Below are 24,940 nucleotides of genomic sequence, written 5' to 3'. Positions count from 1 at the left end.
GTGATAGCTACACATCGACGCCACGTGACGTGCGGTGGCGCCCCCTACGATCTCTATATAAGCGGCGGCCCCAGCTCCTAGCACCCAGTCGTCGACTCATCTCAGGGAGAAGAAGTTCTACAGATCGACCACGGCAACTTAGCCCGGAAGTGTTTACTGATGAGATCAGAGAGCTCTTTTTAAAAGTGGAAAAGCTAACTCAGGCAATGAGGAAAGTAAACTACAGCTTTGGACCACATGTACCGAATGGATACTAACAGACTGACCAAACATATCTTCAATTTCCTACACGGCTAGAAATCCAAACCCAAAGGGTTCACTGAAATTGTCAAAGTTATGAATGGGCATAACAGGTAAGAGAATAATTTTCAGAGAAGCAACACAAAAGGCAGGACTTCAGGAAAGAAAGAAGCCTGCAAAAGGAAGAAAGTAGACCCAGGAAGAAAAGGAACGACAATCTCAAAGGATGAAGGAAATGTATGAGCAACGAAATTAAATACAAAGAAAGTTTATTTATCGTACCCTCCAAAAGATTTATTCGAATAAATAAATATGTAATCATCTATAAAAATTTACAAGCGAACAAAAAATGTGGCGGATACGTACCGAACACATCATCAACAGCGGAATACTCGTATATCTAGCCCATTTTGGGCTTCTCATTACCATCTGTGAGTGCCAATAAATATAATTGGTCTTACCAATACAAGGGAGGTGAGAGTCACTACTGCTCTGAGATCCGTACGTACTGTGTCGTTTCACGATGAGAAATACGTCATCACTGTCTTTACATAGGGCTCATACATACTCACTAGAAACCCTTTGGGTGTGAGGTCGCAAAAGGCTAGTGATATTCAGGACTTTCGACGCCCCTCAAATTGTCTACCATGCTACGACAATATTAGGTACTAACGGTAAACGGAAACAGGGGGCGGGAATAGAGGTGTCCGGCGGTGGGCACAGCGTGAAGCTACGGAGCGTAGTTGAACTGCTTAGACGAAGAGTAATTCACATAAGTGCTACAATGTTCGTGGTGTTGACACAAAGCAGAGCAAAGGGAACAGTAAAAAAAGCAAAAATTGCATTAAATCTATAACAACATACACTCCTGGAAATGGAAAAAAAGAACACATTGACACCGGTGTGTCAGACCCACCATACTTGCTCCGGACACTGCGAGAGGGCTGTACAAGCAATGATCACACGCACGGCACAGCGGACACACCAGGAACCGCGGTGTTGGCCGTCGAATGGCGCTAGCTGCGCAGCATTTGTGCACCGCCGCCGTCAGTGTCAGCCAGTTTGCCGTGGCATACAGAGCTCCATCGCAGTCTTTAACACTGGTAGCATGCCGCGACAGCGTGGACGTGAACCGTATGTGCAGTTGACGGACTTTGAGCGAGGGCGTATAGTGGGCATGCGGGAGGCCGGGTGGACGTACCGCCGAATTGCTCAACACGTGGGGCGTGAGGTCTCCACAGTACATCGATGTTGTCGCCAGTGGTCGGCGGAAGGTGCACGTGCCCGTCGACCTGGGACCGGACCGCAGCGACGCACGGATGCACACCAAGACCGTAGGATCCTACGCAGTGCCGTAGGGGACCGCACCGCCACTTCCCAGCAAATTAGGGACACTGTTGCTCCTGGGGTATCGGCGAGGACCATTCGCAACCGTCTCCATGAAGCTGGGCTACGGTCCCGCACACCGTTAGGCCGTCTTCCGCTCACGCCCCAACATCGTGCAGCCCGCCTCCAGTGGTGTCGCGACAGGCGTGAATGGAGGGATGAATGGAGATGTGTCGTCTTCAGCGATGAGAGTCGCTTCTGCCTTGGTGCCAATGATGGTCGTATGCGTGTTTGGCGCCGTGCAGGTGAGCGCCACAATCAGGACTGCATACGACCGAGGCACACAGGGCCAACACCCGGCATCATGGTGTGGGGAGCGATCTCCTACACTGGCCGTACACCACTGGTGATCGTCGAGGGGATACTGAATAGTGCACGGTACATCCAAACCGTCATCGAACCCATCGTTCTACCATTCCTAGACCGGCAAGGGAACTTGCTGTTCCAACAGGACAATGCACGTCCGCATGTATCCCGTGCCACCCAACGTGCTCTAGAAGGTGTAAGTCAACTACCCTGGCCAGCAAGATCTCCGGATCTGTCCCCCATTGAGCATGTTTGGGACTGGATGAAGCGTCGTCTCACGCGGTCTGCACGTCCAGCACGAACGCTGGTCCAACTGAGGCGCCAGGTGGAAATGGCATGGCAAGCCGTTCCACAGGACTACATCCAGCATCTCTACGATCGTCTCCATGGGAGAATAGCAGCCTGCATTGCTGCGAAAGGTGGATATACACTGTACTAGTGCCGACATTGTGCATGCTCTGTTGCCTGTGTCTATGTGCCTGTGGTTCTGTCAGTGTGATCATGTGATGCATCTGACCCCAGGAATGTGTCAATAAAGTTTCCCCTTCCTGGGACAATGAATTCACGGTGTTCTTATTTCAATTTCCAGGAGTGTATGATGGAGTTGAAATCTCGTCACAAAGGAACCGGAGGTATTTCGCAGAGTGAGAAAGAAGTAGCAGATGAAAAATTAGCGTTTCTGCAAGATGAATCAGAGGAACGTGTGGTGTCGTTTACACTCGACTGTGCGGACAATGTACATGAGGAGTACAATGATGACGATACGTGCTTAACAAGTGAAAGTTATATTAAAACAGGTGTCGAAGAATGCACTTCGTCATCCTTGTTGGACGGGGAGCCAAATACCCTATCTCTAGTGAAAGGTAGTAAAAGACAATCGTTGTCCAAGGAGCGGTTACTAAATGTAATTAAGTGCATGGAAGAACAACCGCAGCATAATAAAAAGCAAAAAAGTACAGATTTGGAATACGAAACTTCATGGTAGGTTAAAAGTGTGTGTCGAACCGAGACTCGAACTCTGGACCGTTGCCTTTTTCTGGAAAGTGTTCTACCCTCTGAGCTACGGAAGGACGACTCAGAACCCGTCCTCACAGCTTCAATCCTGCCAGTACCTCGTCTCCTACCTCCATAACTTCACAGAAGCTCTTCTGCGGTAGAGCACTTGCCCGCGAAAGGCGAAGGTCTCAAGTTCGAATCTCGGTCCGGCACACAGTTTTAATCTGCCAGGAAGTTTCATATCAGCGCACACTCCGCTGCAGAGTGAAAATCTCATTCTACATTTCGAATACGTCAGCAGGAGTACGACAGAGTAGTGCCTTAGAAAAACTATGGATACTCAAGGAAGGAAAAGGCACGCTTGCTACGAGACATTGGTGTTTACGCGTTTCGAGGATGCTCGGATCGAATTGCGCACGACGTAGATTACAGTTTTTTCATGTGGTTGCATAATTTCAAACAGAGCTACAGAACTGCAAGACGTAAGAAAAAGAAATTTCAAACAAAGCGTCAAGTTGACGATGCACAGCAAACTGCGGAATCGGCCCAAAAATTTGTAGATGATATAAACAACTTATCCTATAGTTCAAAAAGGATATTTTTAAACTCTGATAAATCGGGATTTGAAGACGAAATGTATATGAAAGGAACCATGGAAATTACAGGCATTAAAACCAACTAACATCAAAGCCTTAACGCATTCGTATACAATTATGCTGGCTGTTAATCTGGATGGCAAATAGGCTGGAAAGTTATTTATTGTGCTGTTGAAAGCTGGAGGTGCTCTACGCCTACGAATCTTTCTCGTGTGCTTGATTTTGGAAGGCCGGTAGGGAATATCTATGTCATAGCAAGCAAGAGTGGTAAATGGACGTAAGAGAACGATAACTATGGTTTGAGCACTCCTTTTGACCAATATCTGTTCAAAATAGTTGCTTTTGTTTCGTTCCTGCTCTGCGTGTCAAAATCATAGTCCATCATAGGAAAATCTACCTCCTGAAAAGTGTGTGACTGCATTTCATACTACCAGGAGCCACCGGACAAATTCGGCCTCCAGATGTTTCTTTTTTCCCTGTATACAGGGTGTCACAAAAAGGTATGGCCAAACTTTCAGGAAACATTCCTCACACACAAATAAAGAAAAGATGTTATGTGGACATTTGTCCAGAAACGCTTAATTTCTATGTTAGAGCTCATTTTAGTTTCGTCAGTATGTACTGTACTTCCTCGATTCACCGCCATGATTTCATACGGGATACTCTACCTGTGCTGCTAGAACATGTGCCTTTACAAGTACGAGACAACATTTGGTTCAAGCACGATGGAGCTCCTGCAACAGATTCGGTGACCGATGGATTCGTAGAGGCGGACCAATTCCATGGCCTCCACGTTCTACTGACCTCAACTCTCTAGACTTCATTTATGGAGGCATTTGAAAGCTCTTGTCTACGCGACCCCGGTACCAAATGTAGAGACTCATCGCGCTCGTATTGTTGACGGCTTTGATACAATACGCCATTCTCCAGGGCTGCATCAGCGCATCAAGGATTCGATGCGACGGAGGGTGGATGCATGTATCCTCACTAACGGAGGATATTTTGAACATTTCCTGTAACAAAGTGTTTGAAGTCACGCTGGTACGTCCTCTTGCTGTGTGTTTCCATTCCATGATTAATGTGAATTGAAGAGAAGTAATAAAATGAGCTCTAACATGGAAAGTAAGCGTTTCCGGACACATGTCCACATAACATATTTTCTTTCTTTGTGTGTGAGAAATGTTTCCTGAAAGTTTGGTCGTACCTTTTTGTAACACCCTGTATAAAACATATTGTTGCAGTACAAAGATGAGCCAAAACATTATGACCACCTGCTTCCAACAGTTTGTTGGTAGGTTTGTGGAGGTATGTGGGATTAGATGTCTACGGACAGGTCTTGTAATTAGCGTAAAATTACGGGCCGCTGAGTTGCGTACGCGGTGATGGCGCCCGATAGCGGTTCTGGCTCAGAGACACAGATATTTATACTGCTGAAAGGTGACATGGCCGTCGCGGAAGACATCAAACATAAAGGGTTGCAAGTGGTTCAAGTGGCTCCGAGCACTATGGGACTTGACCTCTGAGGTCATCAGTCCCCTAGAACTTAGAACTACTTAAACCTAACTAACCTAAGGACATCACACACATCCATGCCCGCGGCAGGATTCGAACCTGCGACCGTAGATGTCACGCGGTGCCAGACTGAAGCGCCTAGAACCGCTCGGTGCAAGTGGTTCGCAGCTGTCAGGGTGTCTTCGATTACTACCACAGGACCCACGCAAGCGCAGGAGAATGTCTCCCATAGTATAATACTGCTCCCACCAGCCCTCGTCCGTGGTACACCGCACGTTTCGAGCCGCCGTTCACATCGATGGCGGCGTTTGTGGAGACGACCATCGACGCAGTGTGGCCAAAATGTGATTCACACAAACAGCCGACACGTTTCCATCGTTTGACGGTCGAATGGTGAAGGTCCCGTGCGCACTGCGATCGTAACTGACAATGTCGTTGGGTCAATGCATGAACACTTGGGGGTGGTCTGCTGCGAAGCCCCATGTTCAACAATGTACAAATTGGAGGGAACACATAGAAAATGTTGTGCGGAAGGCTAACCGAACATTGCGTTTTATTGTCAGAACACTTTGAAAATGTAACAGATCTACTAAGGAGATTGCCTACACTACGCTTGTCCGTCCCCTTTTAGAACTGTGCTGCGCGGTGTGGAATCCTTAGCAGATAGGACTGACTGAGTACATCAAAAAATTTCAAACACACGGAAACACGTTTTGTATTATCGCGAAATATGGGAGAGGGTGTCACTGAAATGATACTGGATTTGGGCTAGACACCATTAAAGGAAAGGCGTTTTTCGTTGCGATGGAATCTTCTCACGGAATTCAAATCACCAACTTTCTCCTCCGAATACGAAAAGATTTTGTTGACACCGACCTGCATAGGGAGAAACGATCACCACGATAAAATAAGGGAAATCGGAGCTCGTACGGAAAGACATAGGTATTCGTTCTTTCCGTGCACTCTTCGAGATTGGTGTAATAGAGAATTGTGAAGGTGGTTCGATGAACCCTCTGCCAGGCATTTAAATGTGATTTGCCGAGTGTCCATGTAGATGTAGATGTAGATGAAGCGACCATAACTACTAATACGCCACACTTGTACTGTACAACCTTCCACCACTGTAGCCACCCATAACTCCTGCATCAGTCTCACCCAGACTTACGCCAGTACGAAAGGCGTTTGAAAAGTCCGTGCCAAGTCCGAGAAATGGCACTACCGGCGTGTATCGAGATCGTGCTTAGTTAGTAGCATCTTTGGAAAGAACGCACACCAAGTTTCAGCCATATTGGTCTATTTCTTTGTGTTTGGAATTCGTGAGAATCAAGGAAATCGAGTGATTGTCAAAAAAAGGACGAAAAAGAATTTCGTGTGGTGATTAAACATTACTTTATGAAAGATAAAACGCCTCAGGAGACTAAATAGAAGCTTGATAAAGATTATGGTGACACTGCACCTTCGATTAGGACAGTTTATAAGTGGTTTCAAAATTTTTGGAGTATCCATATGGGCACAAGCGATGCTGAACGTTCTGGACGCCCTGTGGAGGTTATGACTCCATAAATCATTGATAAAATCCATGATATGCCGACTGATGACATATGAGTTAAGGTGCGTGAGATTGCTAGGGCCGTGGGCATCTCGACTGAATGGGTACATAATAATTTGCATAAACATTTGGACATGAGAAAGCTATCCGCAAGATGGGTTCCGCGATTGCTCACGCTTGACCTAAAACGGAATCGTGTGAAGTGTTGCAAGGGTGGTTTGCAGCTATTCGGGAAGAATCCGCAGGACTTTAAGTGTCGTTTCGTCACTGTGGATGAAACATGGATACATTACTCTACACCTGAGACCAAACAACAATCTAAACAATTGGTTACCAAGGGAGAATCTGCACCAAAAAAGGGGAAGACCATTCCTTCGGCCGGAAATGTTATGGCGACTGTCTTTTGGGATTCACAAGGGATAATCCTCATCGACCATTTCGAAAAGGGTAAAACTATTACAGGTGCACATTATTCATCGCTATTAGACCGTTTGAAAACCGAGATGCAAAAATAAAAAAAACCCTTGCGATTCGACCGCAAAGAAGTCCTTTTCCATCACGACAATGCACCAGCACACACCTCAGCAGTTGTGGCCGCAAAATTAATGGAAATAGGATTCCAACTCGTTTCACATCCCGCCTATTCTCCAGACTTGGCTCCCTCGGACCACTATTTGTTCCCCATTTTGAAGAAATGGCTGGTGGGACAAAGATTTTATTCAAACAAGGAGGTGATTGCAGCAACTAATATCTATTTTGCAGACTTGGACAATTCCTATTATTCGGAAGGGACCAACAAATTAGAACAGCGTTGGACGATGTGTATAAGTCTAAAACGAGACTGTGTCGAAAAATAAAAAAGGTTTATCCCAAACACGTAAGTAGTTTTTATTTTTGCACTGGCTTTTCAAACTCCCCTCGTATTTTCTGGATCTCCACATCTGCTTCATTCTACCAATCGCTTGAAAACCTTGAAAGACATGTACAGTGGAACGGTTCCTCATCTGCCAAACTTCTCTGTCTAGGTTCTATACCAACTCATTATTTTCCCATACTTATGTCACTCCTCAGAGTACCTTCACACCCAATATATTAATCGGAAATATCAGCCCCAGCACTCAGTACACTGTCCACTAATCGCCAACCCAGATTCCCTGCTCTGCCACTACACTCACATCTCTCTTACACGCAGATTCATGCCTTTTCCAACACCTCCAGCACTAAGTCAATCATCTTCTACCAGAAATTCAGCTACCTATTACCAGAAATTTAACCACTTTTTATTACATGACAATAAAACCCATTCTAAGATATATCTTATTAGAGTTCCTAGTCAACAACACTACACTCCTCTCAGTGCATAGCTTGATCCCTTTTCCACTCTACCCCTCTTTCAGTAACTGTTAGTTGCTCTGGGCAGTTCAACGAGGACCTATTGTAATATAGAGTGCGCGCAAAATAAAGTGGCTGGCAGCTGCGCAGTCGGCAGGTCAAGTGTGGGAAGAGCAGTAGTGGTGGGGGTTGTGGGCAGGCGCTGTAGGGAAAATGCCGAGAGCTGGAGGGGAAGTGCCCTTCTAAGCTAAAGCCTACACTCACGTCTTTTGCAAATATTAATTGGAGGCTCTCAACACTCACAGTTCCATGGCAATCATCAAAAAATATCTACAGTCACCTCTGCTTTGGTTAGTATCTAAAAATAAATCCGCTGAAAATATAATAATAGCCATGATTTATTTTCGCCTCACTTGTTAATCATTTTTAACTTTCTCAGAAGTGCAGTTAGTGACGAATTTTGAGTAGAGCCTACATTTCTTTTGTTGACATGTTAAAATTTGCTTTTTCTGCCAAAATACAGCGAAGTTTTCTTATTGTCACCTTATTTATGTAATTTTGCAGTCGCAATTACGAGAGAATTTGGAAACAGTGGTTTATGAAGGTTATTACGTGAGGAACAGAGGACAAGAAGGATCAGTATCTTATGAAAAAGCACATTCTTGGCACAAAAATAAATGTGTAGTGTCTTTACTTTTTTCAATCATCATTTTTATGATTGGTTTGATACAGTACACCACGAATTTGTCTTCTGTGCCAACCTCTTCATCGCAGAGCAGCACTTGCAACTTTTGTTCTCAATTATTTGCTGGATGTATTCCAAACTCTGTTTTCCTTTACAGTTTTTACTCTCTATAGCTCCCACGAGGACCATGGAAGTTACTCTGTGATGTCTTAACAGATGTCCTATCATCCTGTCCTTTCTTCTTCTCAGAGTTTTCCATATATTCCTTTCCTTATTGATTATGTGGAGGTCATCCTCATTCATTACCTTTTCAGTTCACATAATCTTCAACAGTCTTCTGTAACACCATATCTGAAATGCTTCGATTCTCCTCTTTTCTGGTTTTCCCACAATACTTGTTTCGCTACCATATAACGCTGTGATCCAAAGGTATATTCTCAGAAATTTCAAGGCCTATGTTTGTTACCAGTAGGATTTTCTTAGCCAGGAATGCCCTACTCTGCCTTTATGTCTTACTTGCCCTGTCCGTCATAGGTTACCTGGCTCTCTAGGCAGCAGAATTCCCTATCTTCACCTATATAGTGTCCCCAATCTTGATGTTAAGTTTCTGGTTATTCTCATTTCTGCTACTTCTCATTACTTTCGTCTTTCTTCGATTTACTCTCAGTCCATGTTCTGTACACATTAGACTGTTCATTCTATTCAGCAAATCCGGTAATTCTTCTTCACTTACACAGAAGATAGCAGTCTCCTCAGCGAATCTCTTCATTGATATCCTTTCACCGTGAATTTATTGCACTCTTGGACCTTTCTTATATTTCTGTAATTGGCTTCTTCGTTGTATAGACTGAGCGGTAGAGGGGAAAGATTGCGTCCCTGTCTTACACCCTTTTTAATCCGAGCACTTCGTTGTTGGTCGTCCACTCTTATTATTCCCTCTTGACTCTTGTAAATACAGTATATCACCCGTCTTTCCCTATAAGTTACCCTTATATTTTCTGAATTTCGAACATCTTGCACCATTTAACATTGTCGAAAGCTTTTTTCAGGTCGAAAAATCCTATGAACATGTTTTGATTTTCTTCAGTCGTGCTTCCAATACGGTCCGCAGCTCGTGGTCGTGCGGTAGCGTTCTCGCTTCCCACGCCCGGGTTCCCGGGTTCGATTCCCGGCGGGGTCAGGGATTTTCTCTGCCTCGTGATGACTGGATGTTGTGTGATGTCCTTAGGTTAGTTAGGTTAAAGTAGTTCTAATTTCTAGGGGACTGATGACCATAGATGTTAAGTTCCATAGTGCTAACAGCCGTTTCTTTTTTTTTTTTTTTGCTTCCATTACCAATCGCAACATCAGAATTGCCTCTCTCATGCCTTTACCTTACCTAAAGCCAAACCGATCGTCATTTAACACATCCTCAGTTTTCTTTTCCATTCTTCTGTGTGTTATTCTTGTCAGCAACTTGGATGCATGGGCGGCTAAGCCAGTTGTGCGATAATTCTCGCGCTTGTCGTCAATCTTCGAAATTGTGTGGATGATGTTTTTCCGAAAGTGTGATGTTATATCGCCAGACTCACACACTCTACTTGTCAAGGCAAATAGTCGTTTGGCAAATAGCCGTTTTGTCGCCGCTTTCCCCAATGTTTTTAGATATTCTGATGAATGTTACCTGTCCCTTCTACCTTATTCGATCGCAAATCTTCCAGATCTCTTTTGAATTCTGATTTTAATACTGGATCCCTTATCCCTTTAATGTTGATTCTTCTTTCTTCTTGTGTCACGTCATCAGACAAGAATTTCCCCTCGTAGAGGCCTTCAGCGAATTCTTTCCACCTATCCGCTCTGTTCTCTGCATTTAATAATGAATTCCTATTGCAGTCTTATTGTTACCACCCTTACTGTTAATTTCACCGAAGGTTGTTTTGACTTTCCCGTATGCTGAGACAGACCTTCCGACAATCATTTCTTCTCGATTTCCTCACATTTTTCCTGGAGCCATTTCGCCTTAGCTCACCTGCTCTTCCTGTTTATTTCATTACTAAGTGACTTGTATTCCTGTATTCCTGAGTTCCCCTGAACATTTTTGTACTTCTATCGTACATCAGCTGCGGTATTTCTACTGCTGCCCACGATTTCTAAGCAGTTACCTTCTTCATATACATGTTTTTCTTTCCAAAATCTGTGATTGCCCTTTTTATAGATGTCCATTCATCTTCAACTGATCTGCCAACTGAGCTATTCCTTATCACAATATCTATAGCCTCAAAGAACTTCAAGCTTATCTCTTCATTCCTTCGAACTTCCGTATCCCATTTCTCTGCGCATTAATTCTTCCTGATTCTTAAGCTTCAGTCTTCTCTTCATCATTACCAAATTGTGGTTTGAGTCTATATCTGATTCTTGGTACACGTTACAATCTAGTATCTGACTTCGGAATCTCTGCCTGACACTGATGTAATCTCACTGAAATGTTCCCATATTACCAGGCCTTTTCCAATATCTCTCCTCCTCTTGTGATACTTGAACAGTGTATTCGCTATTGCTAGCTGGACTTTACTGCAGAACTCAATTATTCTTTCTCCTCTCTCATTCCATGTACCAAGCCTTTCTTCTACTCCTTCCCGTGGAACATCATCCCCACCCCCATGACTATTAGATTTTCATCTCTCTTTACGTACTGAATTACCTGTTCAGTATCCTCATAAACTTTCTCTTTCTCTTCATCTACGGCTTGGGACGTCGGCATGTATACTTTAATTATTGTTGACGCTATTGGTTCGCTGTCAGTTCTGATGAGAACAGCCATGCCACTGAACTGTTGACAGTAACTCATTCACTGCCCTACCTTTCTGTTCATAACGAATGCTACTCTCGTTATGCCCTTTTCTGCTGCTATTAATATTACCTTGTACTTATCTGACCAGAAATCCCCTCTCTTCTTTCCACTTCAATTCACTGACCCCCACTATTTCTAGTTTGAGCCTTTACATTCCCCTTTTCAAATTTTCTAGCTTCCCTACCACGTTTGAACTTCTGACATTCCACCCTCCTACTCCTAGAACGTTATCCTTTAGTTGGTTATTCCATCTTTGTCTCGTGGTCACCCTCCCCCCCCCCCCCCCACCCCCCTCTCCTTGGCAGTCCGTTCCCGGAGATACAGTGGGATCTACGCCGAATCGCCGTTGAGGAGTGGGTGCCTTGATGATATTGTTGACAGTATGCCATGATGAATACAGGCATGCATCAGAGCAAGAGGACGTGCTACTGGGTATTAGAGGTACCGGTATTTACAGCAATGTGGACCATCACCTCTGACGGCCTCGCTGTATGGTGGTACAACATGCAATGTATGGTTTTCATGAGCAATTAAAAGGCGGAAATGAAGTTTATGTTGATATCTATTCCAATTTTCTGTGTAGGTTCCGGAACTCTCAAAACCGTGGTGTTGCAAAACTTTTTTTGATTTGTGTATTAAACCTGAAGTCATAAAATATTAAGAAAATCAAGTCAAAAGCAACACATCCAGTTGTTATTTTATGTTTGATAGTAAAATTTGCATTTTTTTAATCTTTTCAGAATTTTTGTTTTGATGATGATTAGAGTCGAAACCGGTTAACTGTCAAATAACCATATGCGATCAAACCATTTGTAACTTTTTTGTGGCAGATTAAAAATGTGCCGGCGAAAAACTGGAACCTGGGAGATTTCCCTTTGGGGGACAAATGCTCTGCCGACTGAGCTATCACGACCCACCCTCTGACTCCTACTTCTGGCAGTGCCGCATCTCTTAGCTCCAAAGCACCACACAAGTCGCCTGCATACCTTGAGGGACTAGGACTCTTGGAAGGAAGGATACAGCCAGAGAGTAGGGGATTGTTTCAACACGAGTTTTCACTTTCTAGTGGAGTGGGGCGCTGATTGAAACACCGTAACATATGAAAACTGTGTGCCAGACAGGGACTCGAACTCTGCGTGGGTCATCAATCGCCCTCGAATGGCTCAGTCGGTAGGAAGGCAGAGAGAGGTTCTTGGTTCGACTGCGAGTCTGGCACACAGTTTCTGTTCTGCAGAGTCAAAACTCAATCTAAGGCACATTTCTGAATAAAAGAAAATACACTCACGGAAAAAAAAAATCATAACACCAAGAAGCAGTCGTGCGACATAAATGAAAGTTGGTAGCCGTATTTCTACACTGAAGAACCAAAAAAAACTGGTACACCTGCCTAATATCGAGTAGGGGCTCAACGAGTCGCAGAAGTGTCACAACTAGACCTGGCATGGACTCGACAAATGTCTGGCGTATTGCTGGAGGGAACTGACACAATGAATCCTGCAGGGCTGTCCATAAACCCGTAAGACTAGGACGGGGTGGAGATCTCTTCTGAACACCACAGTGAAAGGCATTCCAGATGTGCTCAAACATGTTCATGACTGGGGAGTTTGGTGGCCAGTGGGAGTGTTTAAACTCAGAAGAGTATTCCTGGAGCAACTCTTGTAGCTATCCAGGACGCATGGGATGTCGCATTGTCCTGCTTCAATTGTCCAAGTTCGTCGAAATGCACAATGGACGTGAAAGGATGCAGGTGATCAGACAGGATGCCTATGTGCGTAACAACTGTCAGAGTAGTATCTAGACGTATCAGGAGTCCCATATCACTTCAACTGCACACACCCCACACAACTACAGAGCCTCCACCAGCTTGAACAGTCCCCTGCTGACACGCAGGGTCCATGGATTCATTAAGTTGTCTCCATACCTCCACACGTCCATCAGCTCTGTATAATTTTAAACGAGACTGGTCCGAGAAGGGAACAAGTTTCCAGTCATCAACAGTCAAATGTCGGTGTTGACGAGTCCAGGAAAGGAGTAAAGCTTTGTGTCGTGAAGTCATCAATGGTATACGAGTGGGCCTTCGGCTCTGAAAGCCCATATGGATGATGCTTCATTGACTGGCTTGAATATTTACGCTTGTTCATGGGCCAGCGTTTAAATATGCAGCAATGTACGGAAGGGTTGCACTTCTGTCACCTGGAACGATTCTCTTCAGTCGTCGTTGGTCCCGTTCTTGCAGGATCTTTTTTCGACCGCAGCGATGTCCGAGATTTGATGTTTTACCGGATTCCTGATATCCACGGTACCTTCCTGAGATGGTCGTACAGGAAAATCCCCACTTGATCGCTACCTCGGAGATGCTATGTCCCATCGCTCATGCGCCCTCTGTAAACCCATGTTCAAACCCACTTAAATCTGGACAACCTGCCATTGTAGCAGCAGTAACCCATCTAGCAACTATATAGGTGTTGCCTACCACAGCGACGTATTCTGCCTGTTTACTTATGTCTATATTTGAATACGCATGTCTGTCTATATTTCACGTCAGTCGCATAGAAATCGCGCTAGAAATGCCAGTGAGGTTGCAAAACAGATTTGCTTTAAATACCACGCTATAAAGGTCGCGAGCGTTAGTTACTTTTGAGATTGGACGTGGAGAGTTGATTTTAGTCAATAATGCCTTTAAGGCGACAAAGACGACACTTAGTTTGATCAAGATCGTGTACTAGAGCTACGAGAAGCTGGATGTTCCTTCCGCGATATTGAAGAAAGACTTGAGAGGAATATAGCCACTGTACATGACTACTGGCAGCGTTGGACACGAGAACATACGGTCGCAACAAAACCCGGCTCCGGACGGCCACGTGGCACAATGGAGAGGGAAGACCATCGTGTTGGGTGTGTCTCTGCGGCACATCACACTGCATCTGCAGCAGCTGACACCACAGTGTCAAAACGAACTGTTACAAATCATTTTTAAATCAACACACCGCCATTTGACTGTATTGTTGTTTCTTTAATTGTGACCCAGGTTTCGGCCTTTAATGCCATTTTGCTGAATATGTTATTAACATATTTAGTGATCTTTTTACAAGGTGATGATTTTGCAACTGGCATTCCGTTGGGAGCGAATATTTTTCTTAATTTATGATCAGTTTTGAGTCTGATGTCCTGCAATATATGTTAATGACAAAAACATAATCACTTGAAAATGGCATAACAGGCCGAAACATGGGTCGAAATTACATAAACAACAATACAGTTTAATGACGATAAGTTCATTTAAAAATTATTGTATGACTGTTGCTGTGCAACATCAAAAACTATTTGTTACAAATCAGTTACTTCAATGGCAGCTCCAAACCAGATGCTCTGTACCGTGCATTCCAGTGACCCCAAACCACTGCCATTTGCGACTTCAGTGGTATTAAGCGAGAGCACATTGGAGGGCAGGGCGGAGGTCTGATGTTTTCTCTGATAAAAGCTGGTTCGGCCTCGGTGCCAGTGAAGGCCGTGTTTGTTAGAAAAGAGGCCAGATGAGATACTGCAGCCAACCTGTCTTTGTGCAAGATACACTGGATCCACACCGCGATTTATGGTTTGGACTGTGATTTCGTATGCCAGTAGGAGCACTCTCGTCATTATCCTACGCACCCTGACTGCAAATTTGTACGTCATTTGGTGATTCGACCTGCTGTGCTGCCATTCATGAAGTGAATTTCAGGAAGTGTTTTCCAATAGGATAACACTCGCCCACGTACCGCTGTTGTAACCCAACATACTCTACAGAATGCCGATCTGTTCCCTTAGTCTGCTGGAACATCAGATCTGACTCCAATCGAGCACGTAGGATACCATGGGACGACAACACCAGCGTCATTACATATCAGCATTAACAGTCCCTGTATTGGCAGGCGAAGTGCAACAGGCATGGATCTCCGTCACAAAAAATGACGTCCAGCGTCTGTACCACACAATGCATGACCGCTTGCATGTATCCGTTCAACATTCAGGCTGTTAATGTACCACTAATTTACAGTTTTCAGTGGTTTATCTCATGCGGTGAACTTGCAATGTTGCTGTTGATATGGTCTTCAGTCCAGAAACAGGTTTGATGCAGCTCTCCATGCTACTCCATCCTGTGCAAGCTTCTTCATCTCCCAGTACCTACCGCAACCTACATCCTACAGAATGTGTTTAGTGTATTCATCTCTTGGTCTCCCTCTACGATTTTTACCCTTCACGCTGCCCTCCAATACTAAACTGGTGATCCCTTGCTGCCTCAGAATATGCCCTACCAACCGATTCCTTCTTCTAGTCAAGTCATGCCACAAACTTCTCTTCTCTCCAATTCCATTCAATACCTCCTCATTAGTTATGTGATCTACCCAACTAATCTTCAGCATTCTTCTGTAGCACCACATCTCGAAAGCTTCTATTCTCTTCTTGTCTAAACTATTTATCGTCCAAGTTCCACTTCCATACATGGCTACACTCCATGCAAATACTTTCAGAAGCGATTTTATGACACTTAAATCTATACTCGATGTTAACAAATTTCTCTTCTTCACAAACGCTTTCCTTGCCATTGCCAGTCTACATTTTATATTCTCTCTATTTCGACCATCATCAGTTATTTTGCTCCCCAAATAGCAAAACTCATTTATTACTTTAAGCGTCTCATTTCCTAATCTAATTCCCGCAGAATCAGCCGATTTAATTCGACTACGTTCCATTATCCGTGTTTTGCTTTTGTTGATGTTCATCTTATATCCTCCTTTCAAGACACTGTCCATTCCATTCAGCTGCTCATCCAGGTTGCTCTTGCAGTGTTAATCACTTAAATATGTTACCTATACAGAGACACTCCCAAATTTCACTACTCTACATTAATTATTTTTTTGTCTTAGATTCTCAGTGAGTGTATTTCACGTAGACCGCAACGATCTGCCTGACAATGTGAAATTTAGTGGTGCATCTTAACTAAAATCTTGTACTTCTAAAAACAGAATTTTTTATCTGTTTTAAGTCATTAAAATTTTTATTAAACATCTAAAACTTTTGCATGAAGGGTGGTTGGTTGGTGGGGGGGAGTAGGGGACCAAACAGTGAGGTAATCGGTTTTAGTCTCTGTGAACCTGCGTGCTCGTGAGGACTCGAAATTTAAGGGAAGACGAAAGTTTATATTAACTCTCGCTGTTATGAGGGTGCTTTAGAATTATGATTCTGCATAATTTATTACCTACACTAATAGCATTTACTTATGATTCAAGACAATTAGTCTCAACCGTCACTAGACTGTCCCTTTCATTTCTGTTGCACTGCAGGTGATGACCGCGGAAGCCACCACCGTGCTGCCTGCCTGGCTGGACAAGCAGTTCGCGGAGACCTCGCTGAAGGAGAGCGACGCGTCCAGAGACTTGAAGGTCGCCTCGGTGGCTGTGCAGAGGGCGACGGCTACGGGCGACAACTACCTCAGCGACGTCTACCGCATGACTGTCAAGCTGGAGCGCGACGCCAGTCCCCATGGCAGCTCCCTGTCGTTGATCATCAAGTGCCTCCCGACGGGAGAGGAGATGCAGAAGTTGGTGCAGGAGATACAAGCCTTCGAGCAGGAGACTCGCATGTTCTGCGAGACCATTCCCGCGATGTCACAAATCCTGGAGAAGGCGGCACCCGGTAAATACACACAGCTGTCTGCCAAGTGTTTCGCCTCTGGGAGGCAGCCGGTCAGCTATCTGGTTCTCGAGGACTTGAAGGCCAGAGGATTCTCGCTGGCGAAGAGGTGCAGCGGACTCGATTTGGCGCACTCCAAACTCGTGGTCAGGAAACTGGCAGAGTTCCACGCGGCCTCCGTCAAGCTGTTCGAGCAGGACCCATCGGCTCTGGACAACTACATGGTCTTCAAGTCGTTCCACGGATCTACGACGCAGCATGTGGAGACCTTCCTGAAACAGGGTTGCAGGTTACTCGCGGATCAGTTGGACACGTTAGACAGATCGTACTCAAAGTATGCGCCGAGGATACGAACTCTCGCAGAAAGCATATTTCCACGGCTAGCTGACTTGACGGAACGGAAGGGAAAGTTTCGTGTGCTAACTCACGCAGATACCTGGGTCAACAACATCATGTTCAAGTATGCTGCTGGCGTCGTCCAAGACGTGATCCTACTCGATTTCCAGTTGTCTGCGTACTGTTCACCTTCGATTGACTTGCAATATTTTACTCACACAAGCCTTACGGAAGAAGTGTACGCCAATCATTTAACAGACCTTCTGAAGGAGTACCACAGCCATTTAATCGAGGTGATGAACGATATTGGTATCAGTACGGACAAGCAGATATCCTTTGAGGAGCTACTGAAGGATTTCGAGGCGCATGCACTGTACGCCGTTTTTTCGGCAGTAGCAGTGCTGCCAATCGTGCGCACTCAAGACGAAACTAGATTCGATGTGGAAGCGTCTCTGAACGGAAGTGACAGTCCTGCCAACAGAAACACCTTCGCTAGCGCTCAGTACATGCAGGCTATAAAACAAATGCTGCCAGAATTTGAAAAGAGTGGCCTACTGTAGTCGTCCTGTTGCGTGTCAGAAGCAACTCACTCATGATGGACGAATTTTCTCCATCTTGATTTGCTCTCCCAATTTCTCCACTGTCTCCACTACACTCATTTCCTTATGAAAGAGGAGAAACGTAAGTTAGCCAATGTAATACGAAAGACGCTCTAGAATGTTCTTGATTGTAGCACTCTGCACCCAAGGCGTATTATAAGTGCGTTACAGCTTGAACAGCTTCAGACAGCTCGTTGAAATCTACCTGTGTACCTGTTACGTCACGACTGCAGTCAGGCCCCACTCCACGATGGGTTCCACTATTTGCGTCAGCACGCTGCCATTACATGAGGGACAGACTTTCACACTCTGAACTCCTGTCGATTTCGGCTGCACTGTGTAGTTGTTTAAGACTACTTGTGTGCTTACTTGATAGACTCGATGTGGATAGTGTTGCGGAAGTATGTACTTTCTGGTGTTCGACTACTGGACCGTCCATGTTTTTGTCTGAGTTTTTTGTGCCAGTAACTGATCAACGTGAAAATAAATCTGTCTGGTGGAGACACAATAAATTTAGATTTGAAATGCTTATACCAGATATATTTCTCGGAATTAGAAACCATGACTCCTTAACCTCTTAATTGTAAGCTAGTGTAATAACCAGTAAAACATGAGTGACCAGATAAATAATTGTTTAATCATCTTAAAAAAAAAAAAGGACTGCTCTGTAACTTTGTTCTTGTGTTTCGCCAGTCCTCTGCTTGACCTTCCAGCTACCCATGTAATTCTTTAAAAAATGAAGAACGTACTTACTATCTAATTAAATAATATGGAAATGGAATGCTACTGATGGCACCTGCGAACTGTCCCGTAGTTTGTAAGGAAACAAGATACACGAGTGGAGTGTAATAAGATTATCTAACTACTGCTATCTGGCTTGCAGTAAAAGATGAATGTACATCTCCGTACTGACGTACAACTTAGATTCTATGCGCTCTATTGGTAAGCAAGTCTCTGTGTAAGCTGGTTACTCGCTTCATAGATACCTCTCTATTAGTCCAGAACAGATTGGAGAAAAACACCAATTTTTTACTTTCTGCAAAGAAAATGGAGAACTAGCACCTTGTATTTCATGATACCTATGTCCATCATCCCCTCCCCCCCCCCCCCCCCCCTGCGTGAACCATGTACCTCGCCGTTGGTGCGGAGGCTTGAGTGCCTCAGAAATACAGATAGCCGTACTGTAGGTGCAACCACAACAGAGGGGTATCTGTTGAGAGGCCAAATGCATGGTTCCTGAAGAGGGGCAGCAGCTTTTCAGTAGTTGCAGGGGCAATAGTCTGGATGATTGACTGATCTGGCCTTGTAACACTAACCAAAACGGCCTTGCTGTGCTGGTACTGCGAATGGCTGAAAGCAAAGGGAAACTACAGCCGTAATTTTCCTGAAGGCATGCAGCTTTACAGTGTGGTTAAATGATGATGGCGTCCTCTGGGGAAAAATATTCTGGAGGTTAAATAGTCCCCTTGGGATCTCCAGGCGGGGACTACTCAGGAGGACGTTATTATCAGGAGAAAGAAAACTGCCATTCTACGGATCGGAGCGTGGAATATCGGATCCCTTAATCGGGCAGGTAAATAAATTGTTTTTGTATGTTCTGGACCACTAGACCAACCACATAATAATTAAAAAAATTACTCGCTGACACTCGCAATTTTTTATTTTCCATAAGACTGATGAAATGATCCAGAACACACAAGAACAATCTACTATCCCTTTTAAATAATAATAATATAGTATAATAAAATAATATAATAAAATAATATGATAATAGCTATAACAAAAAATCATTTATTTTATGTACATTTCCCGTAGGTGAATGTAATGTAATTAAACAAATTAGAGAATTAACTATTATTTTGAAAAACCATTTTTAAAAAAAGGCATTTTTACATTATTTTCTTAGTCCCAATAATTATCCTATTTTTGACTTATGTGAAAAACGCGTTTTTTAAAATTATTTTTAAGACACATTTTTAAAAAAGCATTTTTTATAACTCAATCTTAGCCCCAAAAAATGTCCTATTTTTGACTTCTGTGATAAACATGTTTTTTAAAACTATATTAAGGAATAAGTGTATAAAATTATTTATTTTCTGCTTTAGCAGCCAAAAGGTTATTACGAGTCGTTATTTGTAAATGTTTATTGCGACAACACTTATTTACAGTTCTACCACATTCACAAGTAACTTTAATTTTACTACATCCTTTCCAGCAATCTTTACATTCATAACAATGTCCACCTGTTCTGTATTTATCTTTATAAAATTCGTCAATACTTTTTTAATCATACATTCACAACACTCTTAATTGTGGCTTGGCACAGCCTAAAGACTGCTTTAGCAGTCGCTTAGTGTTGTCCATTTAAATTAAATAAAATTATTTAGATAAATTATTATTTAAAAATTTCACAACCTGAACTCTATACCATGAAATTCACTATTTCTATTTTTAAGTTTCTTCATTCATTTATATTTCAGTTTCATTTGTCCATTTTTAATTACTTCAAGTTCCCAAAGATCAATTAATTCATAATATCTGTTTAGTATAATAACTTTAAAATCATTATTAAGTTCTATACAAATTTTTTGTCCATATCTAGTATTTAAATATTCAGTCAGTAACATCATAAAAAACATTAATCTCTAGTTCAGTTATTTTTCTTATCTCCTTTGAGACACTAACATCATTGAGTTTATAGATATAGTCTCCATTTATATAGAAAAACTTTTATTAGATTTATATATAATAATTATTTATTATAATACCAATAATGAGTAATGACCATGTGGTAATGTATCTATTCTATTTTCTAAAATGTATCTTTTATTATCATGAGGACTTAGTGCTTTTTTATTTACTCGATTTGTATATATCTCATGTTTTTCACTTTTAATTAAATTAAATTTTCTATTTTGTTCTATATTGTTAAACAAACAATCTTCTAAACTTATTTTGTTTTTAACAACACATTTTTTAATTCCTTTAGATTTCTTTTCTATTTTGTCACCAACTTTATAAGCATAGATTTTTGCTTTTAAACCACAAAATTCTTCCATTTTTTTCCATTACATTCATCTTTCATTTTGCCAACAACTTTCTTGTTTACCTGTGGAATATCATATATATTATCTGTTGGATAATCACTTGTACCAAAATAATCAATCACTGATTTCAAATCTTTATAGAAATCTTCGGTTTTAATATTGAAAATATAACTATCTGTATCTTGATAACACAATTTAATATTTTCTCCATATTTAGGTTTCATAACTCTATAGTGAAAATCATACATTAATTCTTTAGATAAATCAAGTACACTTAATCTGACATCAACAGTTTTATTGAACATTATTTTAGTTTCATTCATATGAACAGCAGCTAGATTTCCATTAAATATTGTTCTATGTTTAAAGTTTGATTAAGCTACAAGTTTATCACATATTTTACAATTTGAAACTAATTTTATATATTGTCTGTTTCTTATATTCTCCATTGTTTTACCAAATATAGAATTATTCATTAATTTATAGAAATCTTTTTCAAAATCATTTTTAGCCTTACTTCTTAACTGTGTGTTTAGATCTATATACTTCTTTAACCAATGAGATTGGTTAAATTATAAAACTTTTTTATTTTTGTAAGATTCATTCCTAAAGATAAATATTGTTTAACATTTCTATAATGTACTAAATAATTACACCTTTTGTCTAAGATAGTTGTTAATTAACTTTCATTTGTACCTGGAACAAGTTTTGATTCAGGAGCTAGCAGTAAATCTTTATGTAAATCATGTAATACGTTTAAATATTCTAGATATACTTCAAATATATATCCATCTTGACTATTGTTTGACCTTTTATTTATTTTTGTACAATTAAAATTATTTGGCTCTTCCCATTTAAATCCGTCATGTGGTAACTATTGGTTCATAGCATAACCATATAAATTATTTGCATCTAGATACATTATATAATTTGATATTTATTTATTATTATGATCTTCTAAATATTTATTATTTACATATCTTTTGAACATTGTGAAATTCCACCAATTATTCCTTTTTCAGCCATTAGAAGCATACCACAATCATGTAGTAATTCAAGTTTTTGATTAGTAATTTTTAACATTGCATCCCAAGATAAAGCTGGTGCTGTAAAATACCAAGAAGGATCTAAATTATAAGTATTTATACATGTTTTTCTTTAATTTTCAAAAACATCATTTAAAAATAATACATCAGTTTTGAGATATAAATCACGATAGTCACCAAGATGTTTAATATTGAATTTTTCCCAAAATAATTTTGCATGTTCATAATCTTCATCACTTATGTCACCATCATTTAATTCACTATAAATTTTATGTTTTGTTGGTAATTGTGTTTCTTCAAATTCTTTCCAAGAATCCATGACATTAAAATGCTTCATCAAACTGAACTTTTATAAAATATCTTTATCTTTATTTACCCAACTATTATGTGCATTACCAAAACCACACTATTTAACATAAACTTTATAATCTTGCTTTTTTTAAACTTTTTCAACTAAGTATACATCTGGATAGTTTGTTTTCTGTAGTTGTTCATGAAAATTTCAGTTTATATCTTGTAATTTATATGTAATTGGATTGGAATAAATAACATCTTCTATTTCACATATTTCGGTTGATGAATTAGCTGTATATCCTCTTTCAAAAAACCTTTAAGTTTACTAATTCTGACTTTATCACCTTTTTAAATTTAGCTTGCTCATTAGTGTCAGCTGAATCAGACTTTATTCTGCGACTAGATGCAATGTTACTTAGTTTTAAATTTTTTTCAATAACTTCTATTGCTTTCATTTTTATCTTAGAATGTTTTGTGTTGTTATATTCATCATCTTTAACTAAATTTATCCATTTATAATTTCCTTATAAAGCAAATTTCTACCACATTTTTTCTTTAAGTGTTCTGTTAAATCATTCAGCTGACACTTTTAATTCCGAAAATGTTGAATAATGATATTGTTATATTTCTTTAATAATTCTTTAAATTGTTTATTATAAAATTCTTTACCATTATCTGTTTGTAAATTATGTGGCTTTCTAACTATGAAAGTTTTTTTCAAATGCATCAACTATATTTTTAGCTGTTTTATCTTTAATAGGATCAGCAAATGCATATTTTCAGAAAAAAAAACTATCAATAAATATTTATATCTTTTATTTATTTTAAAAATACCTTTTAAATAACCTGAATCCATTTCAACTAAATCAGCCTGTCATAAATCATCTATATCAAAAGAAATAACGTTTCTTCTGTTAAAATTCTTTCTCTTTGGTTTATGTAGTTCATTTATTATATTTTCATGATATTATTTAAACCTTCGCCAGCATTTACAAAGTTTTTTAACACATTAATTCTCTTTAGATTTACATATTGTACAAAGACCTTCTATTCTTTGTCTTTCATTTTTAGTTGTTACTCTACGTAGATTATGTGTGTCAGTAAACTTATTACACTTCAAACAATAAATATAATTTTCCATTTATATAGATAAAAAAATTTATTAAATTTTAAATTTTTAATTATTTCACCAAATAGAATTATAATTTCATCTACAGGAACAGTTTTAAAAGAATTCTCCAATATTACAGTTATAATATATGATTTATGTACAAATATTGATTGAATTTTATTATTTACTTTATATAGCTTATCAGCTGCACTGACTGTTAGATCTAAATCATAAAGCTTTAAATCTCTGTTTATATTTTCACTACCCATAATAATTCTTTTAAGAATGAAACCATATCCAAAATTATAAATTTTTGTTCAATACCTGCCATAAGGGTAAATTCAATTATTTGTTTATCATATTCTTTTTCTTTTTATTACTTAACTGTTCTAAGTATGGTGTTTAATTTGCATTTGAGAAAAAATCTGGAAAAGTGTTTTCTACTTCCTTTTTTGTAAAGAAATTCTTTCAAATGTTGTAGTTATCTTGATGAATCTGATTAATTTTTCAATTAAATTGTCTATTGGTGGCATAGTTATTAAATTGTGTTAGAATGCTCATGTAGTCTGGTTTTGTAACATAATCTTTTTCTAACTATTGTTTGTTAACTACATCTTTTGCATCAATTGGATCATTTACATTAGCAAGTCATCTACCTTTAGAACCAATGTATCCTTTAGTTACTTTAAAAATTGCATCAAATTCTTTTTGTAATTGTTTAATTGCATTAGGTATCTTTGGATCTATTCATTGTAGTTATTTAATAATATTTTAAAATTTTTCTAAATTTAATGTAGTTGTATTAACTACTTTCCAAAAATGTCCATTTATTTAATCTAAAATATAATAAAAATTATAATTATCACATAGTAATTTTAAAAGGAGTAACCATAAAGAACCACAAATTACTTCTGTATTCTTTCTGTATTGCAATATAATTTGTTTTCCTAAATAATTAACTAATTGTTTTGGTATATTACCAACAAATGAACCAAAAGAAAACTTTTTACAACTATAATAACAAATCCAATGTGTACCAGGATTATCAGATGTATCTAAATTCACTATACCACATTCAATTTTAAATAGCTTTTTTGGTAATTCATTAATCACAAAAGTGTTTAATTTATAATTCTTTAGTAAGTTCTTCTATATCAAAATTACTTAATGCATTAGGATATTTATTAATTGCTTTTTCGAAATTTTTTTCGTATTTTTTATTCCAGTTCCAGCTTTCTTTTCCATTTCTAAGTTATGTCTCTTTTGTTCTTCTAATTCTTTATCAGCTTTCTTCTTGTTTATAACTGCATGTGCAATTGCTGCAGATTCACCAGCTAAAGAACCAATTGTTGCTAAATAAGGCAATGTGGCTAATAATAATGGTAAAAATCCTCCTTCATGT

The 24,940-nt window shown here is 40.2% G+C and overlaps 1 protein-coding gene across 3 annotated transcripts in view; it reads left to right on the top strand.

The window, feature by feature from the left end:
• The window catches only part of LOC126416509 (uncharacterized), a 563,150-nt gene that overhangs the window by 26,704 nt on the left and 511,506 nt on the right, over positions 1-24,940 (top strand). Inside the window, exon 2 of one of the 3 annotated variants that reach the window (XR_007575471.1) lies at positions 16,757-16,939. The exons of the other annotated variants lie outside the window; for them this stretch is intronic. The gene's annotated coding sequence lies outside the window, so the exon portion shown is untranslated. Of the gene's footprint in view, positions 1-16,756; positions 16,940-24,940 lie in introns of those variants that run through there. 3 annotated transcript variants of the gene reach the window in all.

Source organism: Schistocerca serialis, chromosome 8 (genome assembly GCF_023864345.2).
Source record: "Schistocerca serialis cubense isolate TAMUIC-IGC-003099 chromosome 8, iqSchSeri2.2, whole genome shotgun sequence".
Lineage (NCBI taxonomy): Eukaryota > Metazoa > Arthropoda > Insecta > Orthoptera > Acrididae > Schistocerca > Schistocerca serialis.
The sequence above is the reverse complement of the archived record's forward strand: the minus strand, read 5'-3'. Positions and strand labels throughout refer to the sequence as shown.